The following is a 17893-nucleotide window of genomic DNA, read 5'->3' as shown; positions in this document are numbered from 1 at the left end:
CCTTCCTGTCCTGGACGAGGTTGCGCTTTGAGCAGACCCCCAGCCACCTGTGCATGGGTACTTGGGTCGAGTCTTTCTTTCAGCTACAAACTCCCAGCTAAAGTGTCCCAAGCTGGGAGTCAGTAGCAAGAACTGGCTTCCTTGGTCACTTTCAGTCTCCCATAGAGAGAAAACTAGTGCAGTCCTGCGCCCAGAATAGTTTAGGTTTACAAGCTTTTCTTCGTCTTTAGTGACTGCGTAGTGCCTTGGTGGGGGCCTGGCTATTCCACTGCCAATCTGTCTGGGTAGAAGGCCAACTGTCGATGTTCAGAAGCGTTCTCATGTGGGGGATAGACATGGTTTTTATTTTGTGGAGAGTACAGTTACTGGCGATCCTTCTTGGAGGATTCCAGGCAGTCCCTTGAACCTCTTGCATCAAGCCACCGGATTTAGGCGCCACGCCCCTGCAATATCTGTGACAGTTTGTTTTATCTTCTGCCAGCTGGGCTACTTTTACGTTTTTCATAGGTGGAATATTCCAAACAGTGCCAATACTTAGAAAGTGTTCTAGTGTCTGTTCTCTACAAGGCTTGTGGTGGGTAAGGCTGGAGGAAAGGGGTGTTTGTGTCCATCAGGATGGACTACTGTGAGAGGAAAGAGGTACCAAAGGAACTTTGATAATGTGGCACGGCAGGCGATACTTCCCTCTCCTACCTTCACTTCTATGCGGTTCCTTTTAGTCTGTTAGTTTTCATGATGAATGGCTTCATACTGTACCTGTTAAATCTGCATCTCCTCCCATGACAGAATCCTACTTTATTTAAAGTGCAGTGTGGGGGGATTTATCATGATAGATGTAGAAGACAGCTGCTGTCACATGGGCAGTTGTTTTCTAAGTTTTCAGAGCACAGACCACAGGAAAAGAAGAAGACATCTTGTTGGATTTGAGTCCGAGTAACAGACAGTGAGGAGGAGATTCTGCCATGGAGTAGAGCATAAATCAGAGAGAAGTGGGGGAGGGAGACAGGGAGGGAGCGGAGGTGTAAAGGCTCCTGGGTATTTGGGGGGGGGTAGAACTACAGCACAGTTCAATTAACTCGCAGAGACATTGTTCTTGTTGCTTCTGGCTTTGTTGATGTCTGGTGGTTGACTTTAGGAAGTTTCATAAACATCTTGAGCTTTGGCTTCCCTGCTAACAGAATGGACACTTACTTCATTGGCCACCATGAAGAGCTAAAAACAATAAAGATAAACTTCAAGCTTCCTCAAAGCCAACTACATAATTATAGTTATTTTCATGCAAAAAGTGCACACAGGGAAGGGTCAGGTGGCTAGGCTAACATGTTCCATAAAAGTCACACAGTAAGAAGACTTCTGCCCCTACTTGTCCAGGGTCTGCTTTGGCTACTCTGCCACATTGTGTGCTTCATGGCAGCCTCTGGCTGGGCAGTAAGCTTTATGAAGAAATAGGGCAGACCTTGTAAGGCTGATTGAAAAGGAAAAGACTCTTAAGAAATGTGGTAATGTTAGTAAGGCTTGCTGACTTGGAGAAGTTAAGTTGTAAGCTAGGGTTGACGATGTGGAAAAACTTAGTTATGTTATAAAACTTTATATAAAAAGTTAAAAACAACAATTCATAAACCTTTAAGTCATTGCTGAATCAGTTAAAAAAATGTGAAGAGGGTCATGAGCAGAGGTCCAGGGGAAGGTGAGGTCTGAGAAGGTCTTGGCCTCCCCTTGGCCTCAGAAATGTTGAGTTCCCCACTAGGCAGTGCGGCATGGTTGCGGAGTGGCCTTGAGAAAGCTACTTAACTTTTCTCAGCCCTGCTCTCTCGTGTGTAAAATGAGAACAGTCATACCACTTCACGGGGTTCGAGAGGATTACAAAGGAGAAGCTCTTGCCACACGCTGATAATTTGCTGAAAGCTCAACTCCGTCTTAATTATGTAGTGACTTCATTCAGAGGTCAAGAAGTCTGTCCCTGGAGAGGTGTGGTCACCTGCCCCAGGATGCCCAAACATTGCAGGCAGTCTGTTGAGGAAAACTCAAATGGAGCGACTTTGCATGCCCTTTGCCCATCATAAGCTTTTTTTTGACTTGGTAACTCACTTTTATAGAATAGAGCCAGCCTAATCTACTTAAACTGGATACACTGTATACGCTGTAACTGATCGAATGTATCCGTCCTAAAGTGCTGGGCGAGAAGGAGATTTCTACATCAGGCGCAAGGAAATATGCAAATATTTGTATTCTAATCACGTTTGGCTCTGCCCTGTTTTAAAACAGAGCCAGGTCTTTCTTGCTGAAATCTCAGCACTCTGGACAGAGCCACCAGGGACTTTCTTCACCAATTCATCTCTAGGGGGTCATTTTGCTCATTCCAACCTACTGTTCCATAGACTAGAGTTTATTGCCCCCAACTTATTATTGTCCCCCGGTTTTTCTGCATACATGTCCTGTCTTCAGGGATGTAGAGACGGCATATGATGCCACAGATACATTATATTCATGCAAGATAGTTTGCACCATTACTGTATTCCACCTGTGTTTGTAGGGCTCCCACTGTAAGCCGTCTTAGGCTCTGAGGGTTTACAGATGAGAGGACTTCCACCTGTAGAGGCTAGTTGATCTGGCTGGCCCTAAGACTAAAAAGAAAATCTAAGATTTCCACATGTGATGGCATTTGACATAGTTTTCAAAGTGCTGCAGGTTGTGCACTTGGAAACATTTATTTCCAGTGACAGTGGCTGGTGTGGTTTCAAAGAGCAAGAGGTTGCATTTCCAGTAGGAATTTCCCAGATAGAGAAAGTAGAAGGACTTTCCCAAGTAATGGAGACAGAGGGAGGAAGATTATAAACATAAAAGAGGAGACACTCCTTCAACAGGATGTTTCCATGAAATCCTGCCTCTTACCTTTAGCAAGATGTTTCCATAAGATCCCAGTTCCCTGCCTTCAATTAGGCGTCCCCATGGACTCTTGTCTCAGTTGACCTTTGCTTCAGGTTTGGTTGAAAGACTTCTTAGGAAATTCATGTTTTATTAAAAGTTCAAAAATATCAATCAATCCATAAATAGTTTTAATCAACCTTTTTTCTTAGTATCTATTCTTTTAAAAGAAAAGTATGTGATTTTCTCTGGTAGGAGGTGCTAGTGTGTAAATATCTTGAGTATGCTATACAGTTACACAGTGACCTGTGATCTACCAGAGTGTCACAGACTCTGTGCTTGAAGAGGTAGCATTCCAGGGTTTTGTAAACTTATAGGAAGGTCTAGCTTGCCAGAGCCCATTTTTCTAGACATGGAAACATTCTAACCATAGCTTTTTATTAAATCTGAAGTATGTATTAAAAATTAGAATGAAAAATGTGCATATGTTTTGAAGATAAAACATGGGTCTTTGGAGGATTTGCTGTACCCACTGTGGTCTGTTCTAGTTACTTGGCTATCCCCTTGGTGAGGCACTAGGAGAGAGTGGGAAGACATGGTGAATCTCGAGCAGGGGTGGGAAGTATCAGGATCTATATTTAGAAGACACAAAAGCCTAGAATGTGGGGCAGGCCAGAGAAGAGAGAAAATTTGGGCAAGGATACAGAGATCTTTGCTAGTTTATTTTCTGTTGCTCTAACAAAATAGCTCAGACTGTAAATTGTAAGAGAGAGGTTTATTTTGGTTCCTGGTTCTAGAAACTGCAAAGTCCAGAATCACATTCACGACATCCTCTCAGGTTCTAGTGTGGGCTTTTCTGTTGTTTCACCTTGGCAAAAAGCAAAAGGGCGAGTGAGCACATGCAAAAGAGGCTGGGCATGGGGGCAGCCTTGAATTACATGTGCTCCCTGAGGTAATTGATCCAATTTCTTGAGAATTAACGAAGTCGCCTGAAAAAGACTAATTTGCACCCTGACATTACTGTATTAAAGAATTAATATTTTAATGTATGGACATTTGGGGACACATTTAAACTAAACAGGGTCAACATTGCATGGCCTCTATGGAAATGTGGAGAAGGAGAAAGATTGAAGAGATGTTTTTTTGGATATACCATCCATGGTATGTAGTTGTTAATAAACTTCATGTGCATGCATTCATATATATGCACAGATCAGCTAAGTGATAGTGCTTCCTTATTCCTCATGTATACTTGGGTTTATAGTGATTCTTAATTTACTTCATGGACCTTTCACAAGGCTGAGAATGAGGTAATGTATTGGAAATCATTCTGAGGACTTATAGATGGAGGCTTCTAAGTTGCCACTGGTTTTTATAATATTTCTCCTCTGCTGATACTTGGTCATTTACCTGGACCCATGCATCTAAAGGCCATCCTTCATGTTCACTTGCATAAGATAAATATGCAGTTATAAAAGCATCTTCAGAAGGTAATATGTTTAGAATGAAAAAAATATGAATCAATATGTAATTATATACAAATACAAAACACATAATTATGCGTGACTGGATTTTACAATTTTATAGATCTTTGGATTATAGCACTTTCTGGAAGCTTTACTCAAAAGACAGTGGAACTGGTGGTGTATTTCAGCTTTGCTCCTGTAGAGGGCAGGCATGGTGTGGAGCCCAGTTTCTTAAGAGCTTGGGTTTTATTTGAAGAGCTGTTAGTGCCCTGCTTACATTCAGCAGACTTTGTAGATGTGCTGCAGCTCTAAATAAAAAAAAAACACTCATCTGGCATGTTAAAGGAGAAATGACCAAAGTGAAAAAATCAGATTGTTACTCTAATTTATTTAAAGAGCACTTCTAGGTTCACAGCAAGTACAGAGATCTGTTTCCCTTTCACAACCTCCTCTCGTCAGTGTTTTCTGGGAAGTGATACATTTGTGAAGCCTGCTGAGTCTATGTTGACATGTCAGCATCACTCTGAGGCTGCACTTTACATCCTCACCAACAGTGTTAGGGCCTTAGAGAAATGAATCATGATACACTTGTGTCTACCACTGGAGCACATACAGAGTTGAGGTATCACTTTAAAAATCTTTACTGAGATTACTTTTTGCTCCATATCTTTACCTCAAACACTTATAGCCACTAGTATATTTATTATTTGTATAATTTTCCTTTCCAGGGCCTGGGGAGTTAGTTCAGTTGATAAGCTGCTAGCCAAGCAATCATGAGGACTTGGGTTCTAATTCCCAGAGCACATAAGAAGCTGGATGTGGCACCTGTACTCTCTCTCAGTACTTGGGGTGTAGGGAGGGAAACGGGCAGATCTGCGAAGCCTGTTAGGTGGCCAGCTTAGCAGAACCTATGAGCTTTGGGTTCAGTGAGAGACCCCCGTCTCAAAAATAAAGGAAGAGTCCATCAAAGAAATGACATGGGAGGTTAACCTGTAGCCTCCTTACACACACACACACACACACACACACACACACACACACACACACACACACACACACACACACACACACCTATAATAAAAATGTATACTACACACACTATACAACATACCACACACTACACCCCCTCAAGAAATGTCTTTTCCAGAATGTCATATAGGTAGAATGATCTCTCGGTGGTCTCTTCATCTTTTCATAGTTCCTTTGTTTTTCACTTAGTAACAGGCATTTAAAACTCACCATTGTTTTCATGACTTGCTATCTTGTTTCTTCTCTGTTGAATAATCGAGCATCATGATCATATCTGCATTTATCATTTCATCTATTGAGGCACATCTTATTTGCACCTAAATTTCGGCAACTGTGAATAAAGCAGCTCTGATACTTGCCTTTGTATTCTTATAGACTTAAGTTTTTAATTCCCCTTGGAAAATACCAATAAAGGTATTTGGCAAGACTAAACAATCAGGGCTTGTAACGAATATGCAGGCAAATCTTTAGATTAGTGGTCAGTGAGCTTCCCTGTTACATGTCCACAGCAGCGTCTGGTGTTGTTGGAGTTTCAGGAATTCTTCATTCCAACACTTGGGTAGTGGTGCCTTACTGTTTCATTTGTATTTTGCCGATATATAAGGTGGAACATCTTTTCATGGGATTCCTTGCCATCTGTTTTTCTTTAGTGTCTATTAAAATCTTTGATCCCCTATTGTAATGAGATCTTTTTCATATCATTGCATATATTTGAAAACAGTCATTTATCAGATGTGTCACTTACAATGTTTATGGTCATTGGTTTGCCTTTCATTTAAGCAAGGTTTTTCACACAGTAGAACAATTTTTTTCCATTTTTATTAAATTGGGTATTTCTTATTTACATTTCAGATGTTATTCCCTTTCCTGGTTTCCTGTCCATCAGCCCCCTAATCCTTCCCCCTCCCCTTCTACATGGGTGCTCCCCTCCCTATCCACCCCCATTACTGCCCCCCCAACAAAATACCCTACCCTGGGGGTCCAGCCGTGGCAGGACCAAGGGCTTCCCCTTCCACTGGTGCCCCAACAAGGCTATTCTCTGCTACATATGCAGTTGGAGCCCTGGGTCAGTCCATATATAGTCCCTGGAAGCTCTGGTTGGTTGGCATTGTCGTTCTTTTGGGGTTGCAAACCCCTTCAGCCCTTTCAGTCCTTTCTCTAATTCCTCTAACGAGGGTCTCATTCTCATTTCAATGGTTTGCTGCTGGAATTCGCCTCTGTATTTGACATTTTCTGGCTGTGTCTCTCAAGAGAGATCTATATCCGGTTGCTGTCAGCATTCACTTCTTAGCTTCATCTATCTTATCTAGTTTTGGTGACTGTATATGTATGGGCCACATGTGGGGCAGGCTCTGAATGACCATTCCTTTAGTCTCTGCTCTAAACTTTGCCTCCCTATCCCTCCCTATGGATATTTTTATTCCCCTTTTAAAGAAGGAGTGAAACATCCACATTTTGGTCATCCTTCATGTGGTCTGTGCATCTTGGGTAATTCGAGCATTTGGACTAATATCCACTTTTCAATGACTGCATACCATGTGTGTTTTCCTGTGATTGGGTTACCTCACTCAGGTTGATATTTTCTAGTTCCATCCATTTGCCTATGAATTTCATGAAGTCATTTTTTTTGATAGCTGAGTAGTACTCCATTGTGTAGATGTACCAAATTTTCTTTTTTTTTTTAATTTTTATTAGATATATTTCTTTACTTACATTTCAACCATTATTCCCCTTCCTGGATTCCTGTCCATAAGCCCCCATCCCCTCCCCTCCCCCTCCCCCATACGGGTATTCCCCCTATACATCCCCCTTACTGTCCCCCCATATACCCTTGGAAGGGTCCAACCTTGGCAGGACCAAGGGCTTCCCCTTCCACTGGTGCCCCAACAAAGCTATTCATTGCTACCTATGCAGTTGGAGCCCTGGGTCAGTCCATGTATAGTCTTTCAGTAGTGGTTTAGTCCCTGGAAGCTCTGGTTGGTTGGCATTGTTGTTTTTATGGGGTTGCAAGCTCCTTCAGCTCTTTCAATACTTCCTCTGATTTCCCCCATAGGGGTCCTGTTCTCAGTTCAATGGTTTGCTGCTAGCATTGACCTTTGTATTGGACATGCTCTGGATGTGTCTCTCAGGAAAGATCTATATCCAGTCCCTTTCAGCATGCATTTTTTAGCTTCACCAATTTTATCTAGTTTTGGTGACTGTATATATAAGGGCCACATGGAGGTCAGGCTCTGAATGGACATTACTTGAGTCGCTGCTCCAAACTTCGCTTCCATATCCCCTCCTATGGATATTTTTCCCCCTTTCAAGAAGGAGTGGGAGCATCCACATTTTGATCTTCCTTCTTCTTGAGCTTCCTGTGGTCTGTGGATTGCATTTTGGGTAATTTGAGCTTTGTGGCTAATATCCACTTATCAATGAGTGCATACCAAGTGTCTTTTTCTGTGATTGAATAATCCCACTCAGGATGATATTTTCTAGTTCATTCCATTTGCCTATGAATTTCATGAAGTCATTGTTTTTGACCGCTGAACAGTACTCCATTGTGTAATTGTACCACATTTTTTAAATCCATTCCTCTGTTTAAGAACATGTGGGGGGTTGGGGATTTAGCTCAGTGGTAGAGCGCTTGCCTAGCAAGTGCAAGGCCCTGGGTTCGGTCCCCAGCTCCGAAAAAAAGAAAAAAAAAAAAAGAACATCTGGGTTCTTTCCAGCTTCTGGCTATTATAAATAAGGCTGCTATGAACATAGTGGAGCATGTGTCTTTTTTATATGTTGGGGCATCTTGTGGGTATATGCCCAAGAAAGGTATAGCTGGGTCCTCAGGCAGTTCAATGTCCAATTTTCTGAGGAACCTCCAGACTGATTTCCAGAATGATTGTACCAGTCTGCAACCCCACCAACAATGGAGGAGTGTTCCTCTTTCTCCACATCCTCACCAGCATCTGCCGTCACCTGAGTTTTTGATCTTAGCCATTCTGACTGGTGTGAGGTGGAATCTCAGGGTTGTTTTGATTTGCATTTCCCTGATGACTAAGGATGTTGAACATTTCTTTTTTTCTTTTCCTTTTCTCCAGCTTTATTAAATTGGTTATTTCTTATTTACATTTCAATTGTTATTACCTTTTCCGGTTTCCAAGCAAACATCCCCCTAACCCCTCCCCATCCCCTTCTCTATGGCTGTTCCCCTCCCCATCCTCCTCCCCTTACCACCCTCCCCCCAACAATCCTGTTCACTGGGGGTTCAGTCTTGGCAGGACCAAGGGCTTCCCATCCCACTGGTGCTCTTAGTAGGCTATTCATTGCTACCTATGCAGTTGGAGTCCAGGGTCAGCCCATGTATATTCATTGGGTAGTGGCTTAGTCCCTGGAAGCTCTGGTTGGTTGGCATTGTTGTTCATATGGAGTCTCAAGCCCCTTCAAGCTCTTTCAGTCCTTTCTCTGTGTTGAAGGGCATCTGGGTTCTTTCCAGCTTCTGGCTATTATAAATAAGGCTGCTATGAACATAGTGGAGCACTTGTCTTTGTTGTATGTTGGAGCATCTTTTGGGTATGTGCCCAGGAGTGGTATAGCTGGGTCCCCAGGTAGTGCAATGTCCAATTTTCTGAGGAACCTCCAGACTGATTTCCAGAGTTTTTTTTTTTTTTTTTATTATTAACTTGAGTATTTCTTATATACATTTCGAGTGTTATTCCCTTTCCCGGTTTCCGGGCAAACATCCCCCTCCCCCCTCCCCTTCCTCATGGGTGTTCCCCTCCCAACCCTCCCCCCATTGCCGCCCTCCCCCCAACAATCTAGTTCACTGGGAGTTCAGTCTTAGCAGGACCCAGGGCTTCCCCTTCCACTGGTGCTCTTACTAGGATATTCATTGCTACCTATGGGGTCAGAGTCCAGGGTCAGTCCATGTATAGTCTTTAGGTAGTGGCTTAGTCCCTGGAAGCTCTGATTGCTTGGCATTGTTGTACTTTTGGGGTCTCGAGCCCCTTCAAGCTCTTCCGATTTCCAGAGGTTTTATCAGTTTGCAATCCCACCAACAGTGGAGGAGTGTTCCTCTTTCTCTACATCCTCACTAGCATCTGCTGTCGCCTGAGTTTTTGATCTTAGCCATTTTGACTGATATAGCAGGACAATTTAATTTTTGTGAAATCCACCTTAAAAACTGTTCCTTTAAAGAATTTTGGCCTTTGTGTTTTTTTTTTTTCTTTGTTAGTCTAGGATGTATACAGTTTCACATTGATTTAGAGCTGATCCATTTTGAGTTATTATTGTGAAAGGTATAAAAACTATATACTTTCTGGTACACAGATAACCATTTTTATATCATTTATTTAAAAGTATTTTTTCACAGCTGTTCATACAGTTTTATTTTGGCGCTCATGGTTCTGTTCAACTGACTTGTGTGTCCTCACACCAGGACAACATTCCCTTGATCATGTGTCTAATAGTCTTAAATTTGGGAAATGTCACTCCCCAACATTGCTTGTCCTTGATATTCTCGATCTTTTATGTATAATCTTCAGAATTAATTTTCCAATATACACATAATGTTTTCTTGTGACTTTATTTACTGATTCTTTTGGATTTTATTGCCTGACAAGTCATGTTGCCTGTAGGCACAAACTATCTTGTTTTTTTCTTTCCCAGTGTGTATACCTTTATTATTTCCTTTTTTATGCCTTATGCTTTTGAAAAGGAGTAATGGACATTCTGTCCTTGTTCCTATTCTTGAAATAGAAGCTTTGAGTTTGTTATTATGCGTTGTAAATTGCTGTAGTTTTTGTTAGCATTCTTTATCTAATTAAGAAGTCCTTCTGTATTTCTAATTTATTTAGTTTTATATCATGAATGTAGAACATTTTTCAAAGGATTATTTGTATCTATTGATATGCTAGTGGGATTGCTATCCATTAGCTGAATGGTGTGATGGATTGCACTAGTTCATATGTGAGTGTTCAGCATCCTTACACACTCGGAATAAATCCCATGGTAACTCTATTTTACATTGAGTTCAGGTTACTCCTATCTTTTTTTTTTACATTTATTTGCTTATTTTGTGTGTGTGTGTGTGTGTGTGTGTGTGTGTGTGTGTGTGTATGACAGCTTGCAGGAATTAATACTCTCCTTCCATTTTATAAGTCCTGGATACAACACAGGTCATCAGGCATGGTGCCAGGCACTGTCACTGAGCCTCCTTGAAGGTCCCACTGTTGAAAATGTTTATATCTGTGCTTAGGAGTCACCTGGCTTCACGGAGTTATGCAGAAATATTCCTTCCTTGCCTTCTCAAAGACATACAAGAGAACTGGTGTATTTTCTTAATGTTTGAACCTGGTAGGTTTCTTCCTGAAAAACAGTGATTGATTTAATTTCTTTAATAAATACCAACCTATTCAGGCTCCCTTTTTTTTTTCTCATTGGAATATGTATGTTTATAAGTTGACAAATTATTTTTAAGAGAATGGTCCAGTTCATTAAAGCTATCAAATTTGTGAGCATATGTTTGTCATATATTAGTTTACATCATTTTAATGTCATAGGGTTGGGATGGTGGCCTTTTTTTTTGATTCTGATAGTAGTAATTTGTGTTGGCTTTGTTTTCCTACTGTAGCTAGTGGCTTGTCAATTCCATTGATTTTTTTTTCAAAAAATACCAGTTTGCAATGCTAATTTTGTCTATTGATTTCCTATTTTCAAATTAATTTATTTCTCTTGTAATTAGTATTTGGATTTATTAATTTGTTCTTCCCCATAAAGAGGAAGCATTATTAATTTTAGATATTTCTTTCTTTAAAATGCTCTTCTGTGCTGTTGTATTTTGCCTTCCAAGCATGTGTTCAGTCTTGTCTTACGAGTTTTGAAAAGTCATGTTTATTTTTATTTAGTTAAAATAGTTTTCTGACATTTGTGTTTCAGAAACAAAAAAAAAAAGATATGTACAGAAGCATGTCTTTAAATCTCTGTATGTCTGGGAAGGGGTGTTGTTAGGTATCTTTTTTACTGGTTTCTAGTTTAATTCCACTGTAGATGTTGTGGGATCGCTGTCTTTTTAAATTGTGTTGCAGGGTGCTCCAGTGTGTTGCAGTTAGAAAGCCCTTCACCTTGCTGAATGTTCCATGGCATCTTAAGAATATGCATTTATATGGTGAAGAATCCTTCTATAGAGATTGATCGTATTCAGATGATTGGAGATCTCAAATCCAGCTATGTCCTTGGCTGATTTTCTGCCTGCAGCAAGATGCACTTATTCCTTTTGTGATATAGTTTTTTTTTTTTTTTTGAGACATGGTCTTGCTCTGTAGCCCGGACTGGCCTCAGTGCTAACATTATAAGTGCATGGCAGTGTGGGCAGTGTGAGCAGCACATCTGTGTGTTTTCTAACAAAGGCATTCGACTGTAAGGGTGGATTGTTAGGTACATGGCAAGGATTGTGTGTCTTCTTGAAGCATTGATCCCTTTTCATTGTGCAACTCTAGCCTCTACATTGCTTGCCTTGCGTTCTTGTGTTACTGTACACTTCTTACATTTACCATTGGCACAGTATATTTTCTTCTTTCTACTTTTAATCTCATTGTATGTTTTCATATTTAATAAAGTTTCTTATAGACAATACAGAATTGGATTTCTCCTTTTCATCCATGTTATTTCTTTCAATTGGTGCATTTAGGCAGTCAAACCAAAGTGATTCTTCACATTTTTGGATTAATATATACATTTTAATTTCTCTTATTTACAGGCTATTCTTTTAGTTACCTACAACAGTTATTCTTTTGATATTTTTTCCCAAGGTTTTATGGATGTAGTCTGGTGTTTAGAGACTCTTCTGTATAACTCTGTAGAAGCACTCCTCACTTTTCATACTAGGCTTTGGTCTTTAGCATGCCTCTGGTTTCTTCCTTAGGTTTTTTTCCTTTGTGTTTGTCACCATTTGTTCTTACACAGGGACTGCTTTGTCTGCCAGACCTTTCATATTAACAGCAGTTGTCAGTTTCTGGTTTTGAAAACGTCAGTTCCAGCATCCCTGCCATGCCTGCCTCTTCAGGTTTCAGCCTTTGCCTTTTAGTGTGTTTTCTGGTATTTTCTTACAGTCAGGTATGCTGGGCCAGATGGAGGAGTTCCAGGAAGTTATCCTTTGTTGAGATGGTGCAGTATGGGAAGAGAGGAAGGGCATCTTTGTACTGTGATCAAGTGGCAGGCTTTGCTGAGCCTGTACCCCTTAACTCTGAACCAACTATTTCAGTGATGTCCTTTCTCATTAGATGGAACAAACTGGCTGAGACTGGCTGGAATTGGTATCATTCTGCTATAGGGTGGACATTGTTAAATAGAAGAATTTCTGTTATCTTGCGAAGTGCCCCTGCCTCTAGAAACCAGAGGGAGAGATTCTCTATTTTTACTGGAGATCCTTGCCAGGTTTCTGGCAGTAATCCTCCCAATGTTATGGGGTTCCTATGAAATTTTTAACTGTTAGAATTATCTGCCGAGTCCTCAGTAACTTAGTGATAGCCTGGTTTTCCTGTCCCATTCTCCTATGCTCTGAGTCTGCTCTGGGTAGCTGTGACTCCTTGTCTCTCCGACCTTGAGTGCTGCTCTGTGTCCTGGGTTCTCCCCCTCTCCTACAAAGAAGGCAAGGAACGGTTCATTTTCAGTCTGTTCAGCTTTTTACTTCTTGTTAGGACACAATGGTGAATTCCAAGCTCATTACATGCAGAACTGGAAAGCTGACCTAATAATGCTTCTATAAGTGACATTTCCTAAAATTACAAAAGAAAGATATGCTTTGTAAAGCAAGCCAAATCAAATTTAAGAGGGACCGAGTTGAGGGGGAGGAATCACCCAAATCACCATTGCTTAAGGCATTCTGGGACAGCTTATTCTGTCTTTTCTTCATTTTTATAGGTCAGGAGAAAAATACTTAAAAATTAAAGTTGTGAGATACCATTTATGGTGTCTTGATCAATATTAAGCAGCGTTAATTTGAAAAGCATGCAAGTAGGCCACGTAGTAAAATAAAGACTGTTGTTTGGTCCGTGTTATGTAACTCTAGAGTCGCTGCATATTTAACCCTCTTCCCTTTTGTACATTCAGAAATAACTTAAAGCCTTTTCATTTAAATGATCGTGGTGTCCCTTTTATGAAATGTGTGGCAGGGGTTCTATGGTGTTTAGTTGACGCTTGTCTTTTCTCCTTTACTGGGGTGCAATGGCCAGGTTGAAGTCACCTTTTCAGTGTTTGCTGTGGCTCCTCTGTGCTCACTTCTCTTTCCTTTCTCTTTTTTAAACTTTCTCAGTCGTACAACCCTCTGTCTTCTGTGACCTACAGACTGCAGCAGGAAACCTTGACTAATGAAGCCTAATGGAGGCTCTAGCTCTTTCTGTACACTGTGCAGAGATTAGCACACTTCTCCACACAGACTTCAGTCTCACATTCTCAGCTTATGTGCTTTAATTGCCATGTATTTTGCTTCTCGCTATATTTTTAAACTCAAGATTATCACTTCACACACTGACATGTCCTTTGAAAAATTTTTGATTGAAATAGAATTATATGACTTCCCTGCCTCCATCTCTCCCAGTTACCTTCCCATGTTACCTGGTTGTGTCCAAGCTCCTCTGACATAACCTTCTGAATTTTCTCATATTTACATTTCTGATGCTTTGGTTCCTACACCCTTGACTTCCTTTGGAGACCCATTACCTTTTCCTCTTTAGTCTCCTTCAACCTCCCTAAATATAGTCAGAATGCTTTCATTTTCAAATATGGATTGGTAAATTGTTTACGAAACCACATTTAAAAAGTTTTGTTATGATTATTTATTCTGTATACATGTAGATAAGTGTATGTGTGTGAGTGTATACTTGTTGAAGTCAGAGGACATGTTGCAAGAGTTGGGTCTCTCCTTTCACCAAGTGAGTAGCAGGGATTGAATTTTGTTGTTAGGCTTGTTGGCAAGTGCCTTTACCCACTGAACTATTTTGTCAGCCTGCCCCCCTTCTCTGTCTGTTTTTTGTATAGCCTTGGCTGTCCTGGAACCCTGTTTGTAGACCAGGCTGGCCTTAAATTTACAGAGATCCTCCTGCCTCTGCCTCTGGAGTGCTGGGATTAAAAGCATGCACTACCATATCCTTCCTCTGTTTCCTATTTTAAAATAGATTACTCCATTGTTTCTGATTTCCACTGCTTTTCCTGAGGTCATTCATGAGGAATGAATACCATGCTAATTCTTTGAGGTATTTTGTTTGTATTTTCCTCTGGGTGTCTTGAAAGTTGTTTTTGTTTTGTTTAGTTTGGTTTGGTTTAAACATGTATGTGTATGAGTGTGAAGATTTGTGCTCGTTTTGTCTTGTTCTTTTCTGTTTGGAAGTTATTAATTCATGATTCTTATCCTTTTTATTTTATTTTTGAAATTATAATAAAATTGTTATGATCTAAGTGATGGATGCCATGAAGTCACTTGTGCAACAGATCCCATATGGGAGGTTTGTTGGGGAGTGGGTATATAAAGGCTGCCTCTGGGCAAGAGTGGAGGGAAGAAGAAAATGAAGAGAGGAAGGACTGGCCTTTTATAAGGGGATATAGAGCATGGTCTGGGGGATGGAGGTATGCAACTCCTGGTGACAGTAGGAATGTGTCACATCTTGGCAGTTAGTGATGAGGTATCCTGCTGTCTCTGGGTCCCTGGGGCAAGTGATGAAGATGCCTGATTGCTAGTCTTCCCACCAAATTCTCCATATACTCCTTCTTGTTCTCTTTCAAATTCATTGTCTCCTTTTCATTAATTGTTCTTTGTCTCTCTGTCTCTCTCTGTCTCTGTTTCTGTTTCTCTCTGTCTCTGTCTCTGTCTCTGTCTCTGTCTCTCTCTCTGTTTCTCTCTGTCTCTGTGTCTGTCTCTGTCTCTGTCTGTCTGTCTGTCTACTCAAATATAAACAGCTCAGTCTGTATAATATTACTTGTGTACATGTTTTCAGGACCCACTCTTTGGAACTGTATAAATAATTGCTACGTTCTTCCCCAGGGAAGACCATTTCTTCCACCTTCAGCATTCCTTAGTTGCCTGTAGTTCTTTGTTTAGGTTGAGGCCTCCTGGGCTTCCTCTATCCACTTTGGCTTATCTATTAGTGTTGTTCTTGGTCAGCTTACATTTGGGCAGTAATGTTGGTGAAACTTTACAGGTGTAGCTTCTGACATTCCTAGGAGACAAAACAAACTCTGTGATCCTCTGACTCTTCCAATCTTTTCCCTCCTCTCTTCTGCAATGCAGCCTTAGCCTTAGATACAGGAGTTGTTTGCTGAGGTATCCATCGGGACTGGGATCCATTCTCAATAGTTTGGTTTTGGTTTTCTGTAGCGGAGTCCACTATAGAAGTTTCCTTGATGAAGGTGAGAACTACATTTATCTATGAGTTTAAGGTCAAATACTTAGAGTGTAGTTAGGGATTATACTGATTTAGTAACGAGTGGGTTGTAGGTTCTGCTCCAAGATCCATGACTTGCTAGCTGTGGGTTTTGGCTAGGTTTCCAGTATCAGGCATGATTTCCCTCTTGTCGAGTGGGTCTTAATGCCAATTAAAGAGCTGTTGGTGACTTCCAGGGTGTGAGTGACATTACTGCATCCTTATTGTTATCCTTATCCATATTGTTTATTGTTGTAGTTCATTGGGTCATAGCTGGGTAGGACCGTTTGTTCCTTTCTTCTTTTGGAAGCTTGCATGGTATCGTCTAGTACCAAGAAACTAGTTCTCAGGAGTAAAGTATTCGTGTTTAGTACCAGCTCAGGGGTCTCTGGACCCTGGTGCCTTCAGCAATAGGAAACTGAGACAATCAAAGACAATGGCTTCTGTATGTTTTGGGAGTTTCCTAGACAACAGTTTCAAGAAGGGCTGTTCTTCCACTTTGTGGTTTCTTTCATAAATCTAGGAAAGCCTTTACAGTGTGGTTTCTGCTCTTATTCCTTCTGTGGTTGCTGTTGTGTGCTTGAAGCACGGTTACATTATCAATACCAGTGCATCCTCTTCTGGAAAGAGTTTTGTCACCTAGGTGATGTCTAGTTTTTCTTGAGGCATTTTTTGGTTGTTATTGGGTGCCACTGACATTCACATTTCCTGACATTAGGGTAAGTGTGGAAACTTAGCTGGGTACAGCAAGGATGGACCTGGTTCAAGGTGTCAGAAATGGTGAGATTGAGCCACTGTGTCACTCCCAACTCTGTAGTCTTTCCTATATTTTGTATTCTTCTGTTTCCTCAGGCTTCTTCACAGCTGCTGGCTGGTGACTCATGTTCAGTCACAGATACTTTTCCTCTTGTTGTTTTTCCCATCTATTGATTTCACTTTTAAAATTTTCTTTCGTTTTTTCTTATATTTTGTCCATTGCATGTTTCTCTTAAAACTCATAATACATTAGTAAGAATCATTCACAGGCCCTGGAGTAGTGAAGGGACTCAGTAGTTAAGGGTCTTCTGGGGGACCGGTTCAATTCCTAGAACCTAAACAATGGCTCAGAATGAAACAGAACAAAACCAATGGCACTCCTATAGGCAAAACGCAGATACGCATACAAACAAACACCCAAGAATCATGGCATGGCCAGCCTCTAGTCAATAGCTCTGGTGTTTGAGGCACACTGTGCCTCTGTTCCTTCTGCTGATTTTCTTTGGGCTTTTCAGTAACATGGTGTGCATGGAGCCAGGTAGTTTTCTTGTTTGTTCAAGAAAATGTACATAAAATTATAGGTATTATCTGAAGGGCCTGTGAGCAAGTTCTCAGTTCTGCCTTGCACTGATGAGCTGCCAGCATGTGGGCTCCAGGAGCCGCCATCCATTTAGAGGCTGTGGAAAGAAAAAGCTTCATCTTTAATCCCTGGAAGTCCTCCTTGCACATCCATTCTGGGCTAGAATTCCAAAGAATTTACAAAGATGTTCCTTTTTTTTCCCCAGTGAGCTTGAACTCCTGTTCTGCCCCAGTTGCTCTTTCAAGGTATCCTCAAATGTTTAGTCTCATTGACATTCTTTTAAGGACACACTATGTGATCCTAGAAAAGGAATCACAGTCCTGTTGTTCCCTAAGGTTCCCCACCCTGTTTCAGTGTATCTGTGATTCCTTACTGCCATGGCAGTTCCCTGGTACCTCGGAACATGTGATTACATTTCTTCCAGCTTTTCCAGTTGTTTTCAGCCGGTATCTAGTGAGCATCTAGCTGACCATTGTCCATTGTTAAACCCTGTTTACGATGCTTCTTCATAATCAACCCAATTTGCTATGGCAGATCCCTTCCCCTCCTCAAACCTGTTTATGTGTCAGAATAAAAATTTCCAAAAATTCCTTCATCATTATAGCTGAGGATTATGGGCACTTACAGTGCAGGAGTCTTTCTTATGAATTATAACTCTCAAGGCCACTCAGTACATTCCCCAGAGCTTCTACTCTCTGGGAGCTCCTGTCTCATCCCTGACATGCTGTTAAAGAAAGAGAAATAGTCCTGTCATGGCCAAACAGTGATACAATCTCTTTTCTACTGCTTATTTATCTTAAAAATCA

General features: G+C 41.0%; 1 protein-coding gene across 1 annotated transcript in view; it reads left to right on the top strand.

Annotated features, from left to right (window-relative positions):
- Positions 1-17893, top strand: part of Chrna7 (cholinergic receptor nicotinic alpha 7 subunit) — a 120911-nt gene that overhangs the window by 445 nt on the left and 102573 nt on the right.

This window comes from Rattus norvegicus, chromosome 1, assembly GCF_021556685.1.
Source record: "Rattus norvegicus strain SHRSP/BbbUtx chromosome 1, alternate assembly SHRSP_T2T, whole genome shotgun sequence".
Taxonomy (NCBI): domain Eukaryota; kingdom Metazoa; phylum Chordata; class Mammalia; order Rodentia; family Muridae; genus Rattus; species Rattus norvegicus.
This window is presented reverse-complemented; position numbering and strand designations above follow the sequence as displayed.